Source organism: Macaca nemestrina, chromosome 9, assembly GCF_043159975.1.
Source record: "Macaca nemestrina isolate mMacNem1 chromosome 9, mMacNem.hap1, whole genome shotgun sequence".
Classification (NCBI taxonomy): Eukaryota; Metazoa; Chordata; class Mammalia; order Primates; family Cercopithecidae; genus Macaca; species Macaca nemestrina.
The window spans coordinates 80,560,186-80,576,893 of NC_092133.1; the positions used below are offsets into that span (position 1 = coordinate 80,560,186).

General features: G+C 36.2%; 1 protein-coding gene across 10 annotated transcripts in view; it reads left to right on the forward strand.

Annotated features, from left to right (window-relative positions):
- Window positions 1-16,708, forward strand: part of LOC105495992 (coiled-coil serine rich protein 2) — a 184,757-nt gene that overhangs the window by 77,787 nt on the left and 90,262 nt on the right. The window contains exon 2 of one of the 10 annotated variants that reach the window (XM_071069841.1): window positions 2,131-2,176. The exons of the other annotated variants lie outside the window; for them this stretch is intronic. The gene's annotated coding sequence lies outside the window, so the exon portion shown is untranslated. The remainder of the gene's footprint in view (window positions 1-2,130; window positions 2,177-16,708) is intronic. 10 annotated transcript variants of the gene reach the window in all.

Genomic DNA, 16,708 nt, shown 5'->3' on the forward strand with positions numbered 1-16,708 from the left:
TTTTAGTTCTCAATCCTTTCAGTGCGATTGTTCATTTGTAATACTTTTAGGTTCATTTGTTGCTATTTGTATTTCATTTTGGGTTCTGCCCACATCATGGTTTATTTAAAGTAAATACTCATTTATTTCATATTACTTCGAAGAGATCTTCCCTTTTCTTCTTTTTTAAAAAATATTTTATTTTTAAAATTTTAGCCTATGTATGTATTTATTTATTTTGAGACTGGGTTACGAGACTGGCTAATTTTTGTGTTTTTGGTAGAGATGGGTTTTCACCATGTTGCCAAGGCTGGTCTCGAACTCCTGGGCTTAAGTGATCAACCCATCTTGGCCTTCCAAAGTGCTGGGATTACAGGCGTGAGTCACTGCATCTGGCCAAGATTGCCCTTATTCTTTTTGTACCACTGTATACTACTTATTTTGTAGACTGTGCATTGTTTATTCAATTACTGTCCCAACAATGGGCATCAAGATTGTTTCCAATATTTTACAATTATAAACTGCCATAATGACTATGCTAGTGTATAGCATTATTATTTTTGTAATTTAGATAAAAAACACATCTACCACCTTATTTGTGTCCATACCAGCTCCTATTCAGTTGTTTAGAAACTTCTGCATATAAAAATACTAGTCAGTATTACTGTATGATAGTTGTTACGCATGTTATTCTATTTTCCTAGAACATTTCAGTCACTTTCTACTCTTACCTAAAACCTAACTGGTAAATCTTAAGTGCATTGATTAATAAATCTCTGGTATTACCATAATCTACTCATAAAATCATCCTATGATATTTTTACTACCACCTCCCCCAAAGTATAATATTCTTAAGATATGAAATTCTGCAGTAAAATGGAACAAAAAGAAAAGCTTTTCAAAAATGTTACTGAAACTTCACTTGATGTAATATGCAAAAGTGTGATGGGGTTGTTCTCAGGTTAAATGGGCACTCATGGATGCACTGTAACTTGACTGATTTGAGGACAGAAAATTGAACCTAAAATAAGGAAATTCTGACTGCTAAAGGAATTGAGGTCACTCAATACATTCATTTTCTCTCTAACAAAAGGACTACACATACCACTAATGCACTTGGCATTTTGATTTATTAAATATATATGTTAACTGAAATCTGCCACCCATTTGTAATCAGTATAGCTAAAATTACTCATCTGAAACCTGTGAAGGCTGAAGTAAAAAAGTAAATTTTAAAAGGCTTAAGTAAAGTCCAGTCAATCAAAACTTGATTTGAGCTTACTGCTGAGGTCTACGGAACATATTACATGACTGCAACCATTAGAAGTCTCACCAGACACACCTGACTCTTCTCCTTTTTCAGGCGCTCATGTGCTTCTGTAGTGGTCTGTTTCTTCTGTTTCAGCCTTCTGTGAGGCATCACAGAAAGGAAGGAACAAATATTTAAATTATGGAAAATGAATGCGGTAAGAATAGGAATGACTCTAAAACAGTAGAAACAAATAAGCCTAATTATAGCATTTGAGAAACAGGGTGTGTACGTTTTCTCTGGCTGCTATAACAAATTACCACAAATACAATGGCTTAAAACAACACACTATTTGTTATCTTACTATCCTCTAGCTTACAAGTCAGACACATGTCTCTGCAGGCTAAAATCAAGATGTCAGCAGGGCTAAGTGCCTTCCTGGAGACTTGAGGGAAGAATCCATTTCCCTATCTTTTCCAGCTTCTAAAAACTGCCTTTGGTTCATGACTTCCTTCCTCTGTCTGCAAACCCAGCAACACCGCACCTCTTTGACCATTCTCCTTCTGTCTCTCTTCTGCCTCCCTCTTCCATTCTGAGTGATTATTATACATTCGGCCCCCTCAGATAATCCAGGATAATACTCCTGTTTTAAGGTCAGCTGACTGGCAACCATAATTCCCTCTTTGCCATGTAAGGTATCGTATTTACAGGGATTATTCTGCTTATCAGGAAAATTATTTCATTTCTCTGGAACTCCTGTTTTTATTGTAGTAGAATTCTTAAAATATTTAATGAGAAGCCATAATTTCAGTTTCGAGACCCCAAAATGAAACAGTATTTATTTGTGCCTTTTGAAAGGAGCTACGTGCTTTCCTACTAATTTCTTCCTCTTTATTTCCCAGATTTTGAATTTATACCTGTTTATTTTTAAAGTTCCTGGGTCTTAAGGTAGGTTTGTTCCAGGGAAGGATAGAGAAAAATCTAAGGTCATTTATTGAGAACAGAAGAAAAATTTGTAAAGAATTGAACTATAGCTGAAGTATACCAATAATGATGAATATACTTTTTTTTTTTTTTAAAGTAATGATTTTGTTTCATAGGGTATTCTTAAGTGAAGAATTTATGTAGACATATTCACAGAGCCCTGTTCTGTTTTCTTGATCAGGGAACCAATATATTTTAAGGAAGTTTCATCTGTACATTGCCTGTATTCTGGTGATGTTTTGTAAGCTTGTTTAAAGTCGGTCACTCTTACCACATCTGGCCATTTGAGTTTTACAGAGAGTTACAGTCACAGTCTCATCCTATTTTCCAGAAAGATTTTTTAAATTTAATTTTTATGTATTTTGGGAATACAGATGCAGATTTTTTACATGTGTATATTGTGTAGTGGTGAAATCTAGGCTTTTAGCATACCCATCACCTGAATAGTGATCATTGTAACTATTGGTAAATTCTCAACCCTCACCTCCTTCCCATCCTCCCACCTTTTGTAGTCTCCAATGGCTGTTATTCCACTCTGTATGTCCAGCTGTACCCGTTGTTTAGCTCCCACTTATAAGTGAGAGCATGTGGTATGTGACTTTATGTTTCTGAGTTATTTCACTTATAATAATACCCTCTAGTTCCATGTTGCTGCAAAAGACATGAGCTCATTCTTTTTTTATGACTGAGTAGTATTCCATGGTGTATACGTATTTCCCACACTTCCAGAAACAGTTTTGTAGCAATACTATACCTGAAATCTCTCGGGGTAGGAATTTTTGGGTGTCACAATGATAGTGGGAGTTAGGAACACTGGATTAGAAGTTACTGGGGATGAGTGTTAGTCTGGATTTATTTATTTTCACTAAATATGTTTTGGTTACCTACCAGTTAGTAATTTTAAATAAGATAATGACATTTTTTAACCCTTCCTAAATGGAGAAGTTGTTCTATTATTCTTTTAAATCTGGAAAATGTTCATATTTAATTATTATATCCCTTCCATTGTTTCTGTGCCCCTTTTCTAGAACTTCTAATAATTGGCTGTTATATCTCTGTTGAGACTTTTAAAATTTTCTCTTTGTTTTCATTTATTTTTTAAACCTTTATTCTTTTACCTTTTTTGGCCTTTTTTTTTTTTTTTTTTTTTTTGAGAGATTTCATAGAGCTTATTTTTAAACCAGGCAATCACTTAACCCTTTATGGAAATTTCAAATATATTCACTGTTATTTTCTTTTTCTCTTTTTTTCTTTAAGTAACCATCTTACTGGGCGTTAAGTGGTATTTTATTGTGCTTTTGATTTGCTTATTCTCAAATGAGGTTGAACTTTTTTGTGTGTTTATTGTATATTTGTATATCTTTAGAGAAATGTTTTTTCAAGTCCTTTGCCCATTTAACCGGGCTGTTTGTGTTTTTGTTGTTGAATTGTAAGAGTTTCTTGGTACTAGATTCTTATCAAATGTGTGAATTGCAAATATTTTCTCCCATTCTGTAGGCTTCTTGATAATGTCCTTTGATATACAAGTTTTTAATTTTTATGAAGTCCAATTTTTATCTATTTTTGTTGTTGTCATTGCTTATGCTCTTAATGTCATATTGAAGAATTCATTGCCAGTCCAAAGTAAAAGTCACAAAGATTTATCCTTATGTTTTTGTTTTGTTTGTTTTTTAAAAAAGACGGGGTTTTGCTATGTTGCCCAGGCTGGTCTTGAACTCCTGGACTCAAGCAATCCGCCTGCCTTGGCCTCCCAAAGTGCTAGAATTACAGAGTGAGCCACCTCACCCAGCCTCTTTTTTTTTTCTTTCTGAGCGTTATATGATTTTAGTTCTTAGATTTAGGCCATTGGTCCATTTTGTGTTTTTGTATATGGTGTGAGGTAATGATCTGACTTAATTCTTTTGCCATCGGTTGACAGTTTTTTTCTTTTACCACTTTAAAAGTGCCATTTGAGACCAGGCGCAGTGGCGCTTGCCTGTAATCCCAGCACTTTGGGAGGCTGCGGTGGGTGGATCACCTGAGGTCAGGAGTTTGAGACCAGCTTGGCCAGCATGGCGAATCCTCATATCTACTAAAAATACAAAAATTAGCCAGGCATGGTGGTGGGCACCTGTAATTCAAGCTACTTGGGATGCTGAGGCAGGAGAATTGCTTTAACCAGGGAGGTGGCCATTGCAATGAGTGGAGATCGCGCCACTGCACTCCAGCCTGGGCAACAGAAGTGAAACTCTGTCTCTTAAATAAATAAATAAATAAATACCGTCTGTAGCCAGGTGCCATGTCTCATGCCTATAATCTTAGTTCTTTGGGAAGCTGAGGTGGACAGATTGCTTGAACTGAATGAGAATGAAAATATATTTTATCAAAATTTGTACAATGTAACTAAAACAGTGCTTAGAAGGAAATTTACAGTGATGAATACTTGCATTAGAAAAGAAGGGTCTCAAATTGATAATCAAAGCTTGTACCTTAAGAAACTAGTAAAAAATCAAATTAATTCCAAATCAAGTAGAAGGAAGGAAATAATAAGGAAAACAGAGATTAATGGAATTAAAAGCCCAAAAGTAATTGAAAAAAAGCAATGAAATTGAAAGGTGGTCTTTGAAAAGATCAATAAAATTGATAAACATTTAGCAAGACTGGCAGAAGCATAGTGAAAGATTGCAGAGTTGAAGGAAAAAGGTACTGCTACAGACTCCACAGAATTAAAAATATAATGAGAGAAAACTATGAGAAACTCTTAAGCACATACATTTTTACTACTTGAGTGGACCAATTTCTTAAAAGCACAAACTATTAAACTTCACTCAAGTTGAAATAGATAATTTGAATAGCCCTGTAACCATTAAAGAATTTACTCTGTGGAAAAAAAAAAATTCCAAAAAAGATCTTGTCCACATGGTTTCACTGGCCAATTTTACCAAACAATTAATGAAGAAGTAACAGTAATTCCACATAGACTTTTCCAAAAAGTAGAAGAAAAAGGAAAGATATCCCCTATTTATTTTACAAATCCAGCAATAACCTCATACTAAAACCGGACAAACACATTATATGAAAAGGAAACTATAGGCCAATATCCCTCATTAAGATCGTAGTGCGTGCTTGTAATTTTATGTGGCTTCAGTAGCCATTTCAAATGCAGATTTCGCTTTCTAGTGCCAGAGGCAGAGGCAGGCCATAGTCACCCTTGACATGGTTTCCATTTCTATACTACACCCAAATGGCCAGAGGTAAGAATTGAGAGGCATGACTCCTGCCTAGCAGACAGCTTTCTCTTTCCTGCAGCTTGCATTAAATGGACCATTCATTTATTATATTTGCTGATGAACTTAAAGTGACCACACCCTATTTCCCAATAATACTAGTTGCCAAACTCTCTTTTTCTCTCTACCAGCCTGTGCTCTGCATGTGGCCTCAAGGCATTCACTGTATGCTTCAGGGTCTGTAAGTACTTAAAAAGTCTTAAATTTTCACATTGTATTTGTTTCATTGAAGCCTTGTCTACAATCTGACCCGTAACTGCAATGCCTGCCCTGAAGGGACCCATGCAAGTGAATACCATGTGAGCACTCTTTTGTCTGGGTCCCTGGTGGCTGCTGGTAACGGTAGCCCCCAGCCTGTGTTGACAGAGAAACTTGAAGAGTTTTATTCAAAATAAAGATAATCTTAAAAGTCTTCACATAATGTCAGCATATTGAAACTAACGTGTAAAAACAAAACAAAACAAAAATATAACGTTAGCAAATTGAAACCAACATGTAAAACAATGAAACAAAACAAAAACAAAACACTATTTGCCAAATGGGCTTATTCTAGGAACGCAAGGTTGAAAATCGATCAGTATAATCTATCATGTTAACAGTTTTATGGGAAAACAAATCCTAACAATTGGTGGAGAAAATAAATTTCATTTAGCAAAATAAAACATCAATTAATGACCTTTGCCAAACTAATAGAAAAGAATTTGACATCTTCAAAAAACCTACAGCTAACATTACGTTAATACTTAATGAAGAAAGATTAAATGCTTTTCTCCTAAATTCGAGAACAAGACAAATATGTCCATTCTCACCACTCTTATTCAATGTAGTTCATGAAGTTCAGCCAGTGTAATAAGCCAAGAGAAAGAAAGAAAAGGGATTTTTATTTTCAGATGGCATTCTCTGCATGGAAGACTCAACATAGTTAAGATGTCAGTTCTTCCTAAATTTGTAAAGACTTAATGCATTTTTTTTTCATCAAAACCCTAGAAATAAATTTTTGTAGATATAGACAGGCTTATTCTAAAATTTATATAAAAAAGCAAGGGAACTAGAGTCGCTTACACAATTTTGAAAAATAAGAATAAAGTGGCAAGAATTACTCTACCTGATGTAAAGACTTAATAGTTACAGTAATCAAGAGAGTGTGGTATTGGCAGAAGCATAGACACATAGATCAATGGAACAGAATAGAGAACCCTGAAGTAGACCTACACAGATATGCCCAAGTGAGTTTTGAAAAATTTTTTTTTTTTTTTTTTTTGAGACAGTCTCGCTCTGTAACCCAAGCTGGAGTGCAGTGGTGCGATCTCGGCTCACTGCAAGCTCCACCTCCTGGGTTCATGCCATTCTCCTGTCTCTGCCTTCCGAGTAGCTGGGACTACAGGCGCCCGCCACCACGCCCAGCCAATTTTTTGTATTTTTAGTAGAGATGGGGTTTCACCGTGTTAGCCAGGATGGTTTCAATCTCCTGACCTCATGATCCGCCCGCCTCGGCCTCCCAAAGTGCTGGGATTACAGGCGTGAGCCACCACGCCCAGCCTGAAAAATGTTTAGAGGCAGTTTTAACAAATAGTACTGAAACAATTGGATATCCATAGGTAAAACAAAGTAAAACAAAATAAATCTCAAACTAAACCTCTCACCACCTATTAAAATTAATTCAAAATGGATCATTGATCGTATAAAATGTGAACTATGAAACTTGAAAAGAAATATAGAAGAAAATCATTAGGAACTAGGGCTAAGCACAGAGTTCTTTGATATTAAAAACATAATCCATAAGAAAGAAATTGACAAATTGGTCCACATTAAAATTAATGTTTACATTGCAGAAAACTCTATTAAGAGGATGAAAACAAGCTACAGAGTGGGAGAAAAACTTTGCAAACCACATATCTGACAGAGTTCTCATATCCAAAATATCTAACAAACTCTCAAGTTGAACAATACAAAATACCAGCAATTTAATTAGAAAAGGAGTAAAAGACTTTTGACATTTCACCAAAGAGGAGATATGGATGGGAAATAAGGACATGGAAAGACATTCATCATAATTAACCCTTAGGAAATTGCAAATTAAAATCACATTCTATACACCTATAGAATGACTAATATAAAAAACTGTGATAATACCAAATGCTAGTGAAAATGCCAAGAAACAACATTTCATGTATTTCTGGTGGAAATTAAAATAGTTCAGCTGGATAAAATATATATAAATGCTCCAAGCTAAATAAATTGGGCTGGAAAAAGCCTCTTTGTGTTCTAGAAGATAACAAATGGGAGACAGTTTGTCTTTGTTCAGAGTATGGAAAATAATTCAGAAGTTACTGATTTAGAGAGGGAATACACCTTGAATTCATTTCTAAACCAACGGTCTTTGAAAATAGGGTTGCCATCTTGACTTTCTGGACCAGATCACGAGGGAGTAAGACTAGCTTTAAATTTAACATTCATTACCTGGGTTGCTCTGTAGCCAGATGCTAAAGGGTCACATCCTGTGGGCACACAAGGAGCCACCTCTGTTCTGATTTCATTAAACTCCCCTGAAATCCACAGGATACACACAGGGCTCCATTCCTTGATCCTCAGTATCAAATGACTATAATTTCACCATGCCAACCCCTTTGAAACAAACTTAACCCCTCCAGTTTCTTTTGTTGATGGGGAAGCAGGTTGGAGTATTCTCAGCTTACTAACAAGGTTGTTTAAGGGGTCTTCTTAGTCCTTTGACTTATTACTCCCATTTTCTTGATTTTAAGTGTGGTTTAATATTGACAGGATTAGTTATGCAACTACTTAAAACTGAGTGGACAGGAAGCAATCAGATGCCACTGGGACAAACTGGATGTGGAGCTCAAGCTGCTTGATTTTGTTTCACACTAAATGGAATTAGTGCTTGTTTAGGACAAACCTCGTGGGCCACCACAGTTGAGCATGTTTGTCCAGTTAGCTATTGAACTACTAAATATGTGTTCTGTTCCAATTGAATCATTGTCCTCAAAAGGCAATTTTTTTTAAAAGTTTGACTTAAAAAAACAAGATTCCTATAAGTAATAAATGAGTTTAGCAATGTTGTAAGATATAAAGTCAATGCACACAATTCTTATTTCTCTGTATCATCAATGACTAGTTATAAACTTGAGTAAATATAACAACGTTGTTTATAACATCTATAAAAACACTTATGTATAAATCTAACAAAGTCTATACTGAAGAGTATGGGGAGCTTATGAAAGAAATTAAAGAAGATCTAGATAAAATATGACCTACATAAATACATAAAGTAATGTGGTGTTCATGGACTGGAAGGCTTAGTGTAGTGAAGACATTACTCAATCCCAAAGTGATGAAATAGTAATCAAAATCCCAGCAGGAGTACCAATCTGTTTTGTTGGAAAAAGCAGAACAAAGCTGGAGGAATTGTACTAACCCATTTTAAAGCTACAGCAATCAGGACACTGTAACATTGGCAAAGAGACAGTCAGTTAAACCAGTGGAACATAATAGAGACTCCAGAAAAGAAATGGAACCACATAAAGATGGCCTGTGGATCTTTGACAAAGATTTAAAAGAAACTCAGTGGAGAAATCTTTCAACAAATGTTGTTGGAACCATTTGATCGTTCATATATTAAAAAACAAAAATTGAACTTCGACTAAAATTTTACATCTTATACAAAAATTATTCCAAAATGGACCTTTGATGTAATTGTGAATTGTAAAACTGTAAGAAAACATTTTAAAATACTATGGCCTGGAGATTAGGGGAAAAGTTATTAGAAATTATGCCAAAAGCATGATCCATAAAAAATTAACTGGATTACATTAAATTAAAAACCTTTGTTCTACCAAAGATACTGTCAAGAAACACTAAAAAGTTAAATTACAGACTAGGAGAAAATATTTGTGACTCACGTATCTGTCAAAAGACTTTTATCCAGAATGTATAAAGAACTCTTAAAAGTCAACAATAAGTAAGTAGACAACCCAAATCAAAAAATGTATAAGAGACCTGAATAGATACTTTACCAAAAAGGATATGAGTGGCACATAAACATGTAAAACTTTGTTCAACATCATTAGCAAATTCAGGCCATGCTGAGACACGATTGCACACCTATTAGAAGAGCTAAAATAAAGATGACTGACAGTAACTAAGGGTTGTTGAGGATGCGGAGCAACTAGAAGTCTCATTCATTGCTGATTGATATGTGAAATGTTACAACAACTCTGGAAAATGACCTAGCAGTTTCTTAAGAAGTAAATAAACACTCACTGTATCATCTAGCAGTCCTACTCCTGGGTATTTACCATAGAGAAATGAGAACTTATATTCACACAAAAACTTGTACATGCATGCTTATGATAACTTCATGTATAGTAGCTAAAAACTAGAAAGAATCGAAATATCCTTCAGTTAGTAAATTGATACACAAACCGTACATTTGTAATGGAATACTACTCAGCAGTAAAAAGAAACCAGTGAACCTTAAAGGCATTATGCTGAGTGAATGAAGTCATTCTCAAAATGTTGCATGCTATATGATTCCATTTATTTGATATTCTTGAAAGACGAAACTATGGGGATGGAGAACCGATCAGCGTTTGACAGAGGTTATGGATGGGAGGAGGGTGTAACTATAACTGGATAGTATGAGGGACTTCTTTGAGGGTGAAGAAACTGTTCTGCATCCTAATTGCGTTGGTGTTTACACATCTATTTGTGCTTTAAAATTTATAAACTGTATAGCCCCCAAAATTAATTTTATAGTATAATTAAACTAATGATGGTGTCATTTGTTAGAAACATTTATAATGAAGGAGAAATGTGTGAAGGAAGCACCAACCCACCATCTCACTGTTCATTCTATTTGAATAGAAGTGTGTTCTCAAAGTCCAAGGAAGTTCTATGGTAAACCTGCTCATATGTGCTCAGAGTTTTAATTTCAGTCAGTCTTGTGGGAAGCCTCTGGAAGCCAGAGAATATACACATTTGGGTTTTCATTGTCATACTCCCAATTAATGATTGCATTTTAATGGTCTACTAAGGAGAACAGGTCTATATGGATGTTGGCTCCCAATAAGTGCAGGACTGCCAGTTAGAGAAAGAGGCTGCCACAACAAACAGGGAATAGAAACTCCTTCCCACATTAACCAATTTCTGCACTACATGGTTTCCTCTTTTCCTGTAAAAATGCAGTTTCTACCCTGTGCAGATGATTTCTAAGCTGGTGAAGAAAAGTTAGAGTAAGTTAATTTTTCTTTCTCCCGTTACCTGAACCCTTACTCTAATTCTAGTGATATCTGTGATGTCACTCCTCTCAAAATCTGATGTTAAACATAGACCTCCCCAAAAGATGGGCAAGGGAAGAATTGCCTAAAGCAGATGTTAGAATTCAGTAATCTTACTCTACGGTGTTTTGTCAAACTTACTGTTCAACATCTTCTGGTTGTCATCTATTTGGTAACAACTCCCACAATTCAAATCTCTTTACTTAACTCTAGACCGCTATATTCAGTTGTCATTTGAATTTGTCTTCTAAAAGATGCAGCATGCACATCAAAATAATTGGGTTTCAAAACTATATATTCTTTTACATTCTTCCAGATCTGGCCTTCCTTTTTAGTTTTGCTTCTGTTATTGTTTTATCTATTTAATCTTTTCCAGCTTTATTGAGGTTGACTTTCCTTTTTTTTTGTTTTGCTTCCATCATTTGTTTTATTTATTTGTTTAATCTTTTCCAGCTTTGTTGGGGTTGGCCTTCCTTTTTTATGCTTTATTTCAGTTAATAAGCATCATACATTTGTTTCTCAAGCCAGGAACTAAGGAGTCATCCATGGCTTCTTGCTTACTTCTCAGTTAACTTTCATCCTATAGAGTCTAACTCCTCAGTATGTTTCATAACTGCTGCTTATTTGTTCTCACTGACACTGATTAATATCAGGCCACTGTCATATGCCACATGGATTCTGCAATAGCGACAAACCTGGTTTTCTGTCTGACTTAAATCCATTCTATACACTGCAGCCAGAATAATACTTCCCTAGTGCAAATCTCAATTTGTCACTTTTTAAAACTCTTTCGTTTTGTTTACCTGGGCATATCCTGTACCCAGATTAGTGCTTTGCATATATTAGTAGTGTTATTTGTAAATTACTGAGAATATGTTTTCTGGATCAATGCCTAGCCCCCCAAATTGGCTGGCTGCCAAGAATGATGGTACCACACATGTACCAAAAGTGTTTGAAAAGACTTAACTCACAAAATGAGACTTTCTGGGGAGAACAGGGCAGTCACCCACACTGGCTCACAATGGTTTACATGGAGGGGAGGGGCGGGTGGCACTGATATTTGTCGTGGTTAGTGAATGAGCTGGGTTGAAGGTTCCCACATGCAGGTTGGTTTTGTGTGATTAGAACTTCCCAGTGGTGCCAGGACTTAATACAACATGAAGTTTTACTTACTATAAAAGCCCTATGTCCTTTTTACATAAAGGAAAAATTTATTATTACAGAAAAGTAAAAAAATATATATAAAAAACGTAAGTATGTGCTTATGTTCTCACATATTGGAAGATTGTAATTGTCCTTCAGTTTATCACCTGCCAGATATTTGAATGTATTTTTCAGCGTTAAAATTGTAGTCATATTGTGCATATGTAATCTGCTTCTTTTCTTCTCCCTCATTTTACAGAGTGGATTTTTATCTAATGAGATGAATGTTTGAAACATCATAAATAAGGATTTATTTATATATGGATAGTTTTCTTCTTTTCCTCTCTCTCCCTCCGTTTTTTTACCTCTCTTCCTTCCTTCCTTCTTTCCTTTCGTGTTCCTCTTCCCCCTTCCTTTTCAACTGGGCTTTTTTAGTAACTTCGTAGAGTGACATAATTATTCTGTCACCTTTACATTAATTAGAGTAGACTCACTCCCATTCTTTGAGGCTATATGTTTTAACCATTCATTATAAAATGAAAGGTACAGAAAATCACATAAAACGTAGGATTTAGTTGGTTATTAAAAGTTTGGCATCTTTTTAACAGTGGTAACAGTTCTCCTTTTACTGATTCAGTGCTGCTCCGCAGGCCCTGCTCTGGACTTAGAGCACAATGCTATATTGCTTTGGATTCTTTGCCGTGGCCTTAATTGTCAGATCTGGCCCAGGGTACCCAACACTGTCTTGTTTCACACATACTCAGACATACATACACAAACAGCCAAATGTTTCTTGAGAGGGTATGATTTTGGGGGGAATAAAGTTACTTATATCATAATGCTTATTGTGATAAATGAGAAAACATAAGTACTCTAAACCAAACAAGAATAAAACTCATTTCTTCTATTTATTTTATTTTATTATGTTTATTTATTTATATTTTTTGAGACAGAGTCTCCCTCTGTCACCTGGGCTGGAGTGCAGTAGTGCGATCTCGGCTCACTGCAACCTCCACCTCCCGGGTTCAAGCATTTCTCCTGCCTCAGCCTCCCCAGTAGCTGGAATTACAGGTGCCTGCCACAACGCCTGGCTAAGTTTTGTATTTTTAATAGAGATGGAGTTTCACCATGTTGGCCAGGGTGGTCTTGAATTCCTGACCTCAGGTGATCTGCCCACTGTGGCCTCCCAAAGTGCTGGGATTACAGGGATGAGCCACCGTGCCCGGCCTATTTATTTAAAGAAAAAATGTGTTTTTTTTTGTAGAGATGGGATCTCCCTATGTTGCCTAGGCTGGTCTCAAACTCCTGGGCTCAAGCAATCCTTCTGCCTCAACCTCCCAAAGTGCTAAGAATACAGGCATTAATCACATTAGCCACTTTGGAAATATGAGATTTCCAAAAGTTAATTTGTGTTTTGGTTTCTTTCCAACTATTTTCTATGTATATTACAGTGTTTTTATTTTCATAAAATGGGTAATTCTGTACATGCTGTTTTAGATAACTGCTGCTTGCTTTTTTTTTAAACAGTTAACATCTAGTTCATTAACAAAGAACTATGTTCAAATGGGGGAAAACATTTGTGAAGAAGCATGAGGAACATTTTGGAGTTAATGTATATGTTTGTTGTCTTGATTTCGATGGTGTTTCCATACCATGACTATAATGTTAACATTTATCAGTTTAGTTTTTTCGACTTTTATTTAAGTTAACTTTTATTAAGTTTAGGGATAAGTGTGCAGGACATGCAGGTTTCTTACACATGTAAACGTGTGCCATGGTGGTTTGTTGCACAGATCATTCTATCATCCAGGTATTAAGCCCAGCATCCATTAGTTTTTCTTCCTGATCCAATCCCTCCACCCACCCTCTGCCCTCTGCTAGGCCCCAGTGCATGTTGTTCCCTGCAGTGTGTCCATGTGTTCCCATCATTCAGCTCCCACATGTAAGTGAGAACATGCGGTGTTTGGTTTTCTGTTCCTGCGTTAGTTTGATGAGGATAATGTCTGCCAGCTCTAACCATATCCCTGCAAAGTACTTGTTCCATTTTGTGGTTGCATAGTATTCCATGGTGTATATGTACCACAGTTTATTTATCTGGTCTGTCATTGATGGGAATTTAGGTTGATTCCATGTCTCTGCTACTGTGAATAGTGCTGCAATGAACATATGCACGCATATATCCTTATATAATAGAATTATTTATATTTCTTCAAGTATATATCCAGCAATGGGATTGCTGGGTCAAATGGCATGTCTGCCCCTAGGTCTTTGAAGAATCACCACACCATCTACCACAATGGTTGAACTAATTTATACTTCCACCAACAGTGTAAAAGTGTTCCTTTTTCTCCACAGCCATGCCAGCATCTGTTGCTTTTTGACTTTTCAATAATAGCCATTCTGACTGGCGTGAGATGGTATCTCATTTTGGTTTTTATTTGCATTTCTCTAAGGATCATTGATGTTGAGCTTTTTCTTCATGTTTGTTGGCCGCATGTATGTCTTCTTTTGAGAAGTGTCTGTTCATGTCCTTTGCCCATGTTTTATTGGGATTGTTTGCTTTTTTTCTAATAAATTTGCTTAAGTTTCTTGTAGAGTCTAGTGACTAGACCTTTGTCAGATGGATAGATTGCAAAAATTTTTCTCCCATTTCATAGGTTGTCTGTTCACCCTTGTGATAGTTTCCTTTGCTGTACAGAAGCTCTTAATTAGATCCCATTTGTCAATTTTTGCTTTTGCTGTAATGCTTTTGGCATTCTCGTCATGAAATATTTGTCCGTGCCTAAATCTTTATCTGAATGATATTGCCTAGATTTTCTTCTAAGGTTTTTATAGTTTTGGGTTTTACATTTAAGTCTTTAATCCATCGTGACTTAACTTTTGTGTATGGTGTAAGGAAGGAGTCCAGTTTCAATTTTCTGCGTATGACCAGCCAGTTCTTCCAGCACCATTTATTAAATAGGATGTCCTTTCTCTATTGCTTGTTTCTGTGAGGTTTGTTGAAGATTATGTGGTTATAAGTGTGCAGTCTTATTTCTGAGTTCTCTATTCTGCTCCATTGGTCTATGTATCTATTCTTACACCAATACCATGCTGTTTTGGTTACTGTAGCCTTGTATATAAAGTGAGGTAGCATGATGCCAGCAGAATATGGGTGCTCCTGTATTGGGTGCCTATATATTTAATTCTTTTTGCTTAGGATTGTCTTGGCTGGGCTCTTTTTTTGTTCCATATGAATTTTAAAATAGTTTTTTTCTAATTCTGTGAAGAATGTCAATGGTAGTTTAATGGGAATAGCATTGAATCTGTAAATTTGCTTCGGCAGTATGGCCATTTTCATGATATTGATTTTTCCCATCCATGAGCATGGAATGATTTTCCATTTGTTTGTTTCCGCTCTGATTTTGTTGAGCAGTGGTTTGTAGTTCTCCTTGAAGAGGTTCTTTACTTCCATCGTTAGCTGTATTAATACGTAGGTATTCTATTCTTTTTGCGGCAATTTATGAATGGGAGTTCATTCATGATTTGGCTCCCAGCTTGCCTGTTGTTGGTGTTTAGGAATGCTAGCCATTTTTGCACAGGGATTTTGTATCCTGAGACTTTGCTGAAGTTGCTTATCAGCTTAAGAAGCTTTGGGGCTGAGATGATGGGGTTTTTCTAAATATATAATTATGTCATCTGCAAACAAAGACAGTTTGACTTCTTCTCTTCCCATTTGAATACCTTTTATTTCTTTCTCTTGACTGATTGCCCTGGCCAGAACTTTCAATACTACGTTGAATAGGAGTGGTGAGAGAGGGCATCCTTCTCTTGTGCCGATTTTCAAGGGGAATGCCTCCCAGCTTTTGCCCTTTCAATATGATATTGGTTGTGGGTTGTCATATATGGCTCTTATTATTTTGAGGTATGTTCCTTCACTACCTAGTTTATTGAGTGTTTTTAACATGAAGAGATGTTGAATTTTGTCAAGGGTCTTTTCTGTATCTATTGAGATAGTCATGTGGTTTTTGTCTTTAGTTTTGTTTATGTGATGAATCACATTTATTGATTTGCATATGTTGAAACAGGCCCTGCATCCCAGGCATGAAGTCTACTTGATCATGGTGGACAAGCTTTTTGATGTGCTGCTGCATTCTGTTTGCCAGTATTTTGTTAAAGATCTTTGCATTTATGTTCGTCAAGGATATTGGCCTAAAGTTTTCCTTTTTTGTTATATTTCTGCCAGATTTTGGTGTCAGGATGATGGTGACCTCATACAACGAGTTAGGGAGGAGTCCCTCCTTTTAAATTTTTTTGAATAGTTTAAGTAGAACTGATAGCAGCTCTTCTTTGTGTACCTCTGATAGAATTCAGATGTGAATCTATCTGGTCTTGGGCTTTGTTTTTGGTTGGTGGGATATTTATTACTGGCTCAATTTTAGAACTCGTTATTGGTCTGTTCAGGGAATCAGTTTCTTCCTGATTCAGTCTTGGGAGGCTTGTTGGGGTGATCAGACCCAATAACAGGTCGTTGGGATGATGAAGTCCAGTGGAGCCAAAGGGATGAGACAAAGATAGTTTGAGAGAGGAAGTGGGACCAGGGGTCCATTGTGAGTGTGGAGGCTGTGAAGGCCCCGATCTTGGGAGCCCATGCTATTTATTGGTGCTCAAACAAAGACACAGGTGGTGAGGATGTGGGGGTTGAAAGGAAATGGTGTATTAAGTGAACGAGAAACATATGGCTACTTGAGATAATGGGAGTGCTAGAAGCAAGGAACCAGCAAGTCCAGCAGACTTGCAAGCCCTGCCTCAGC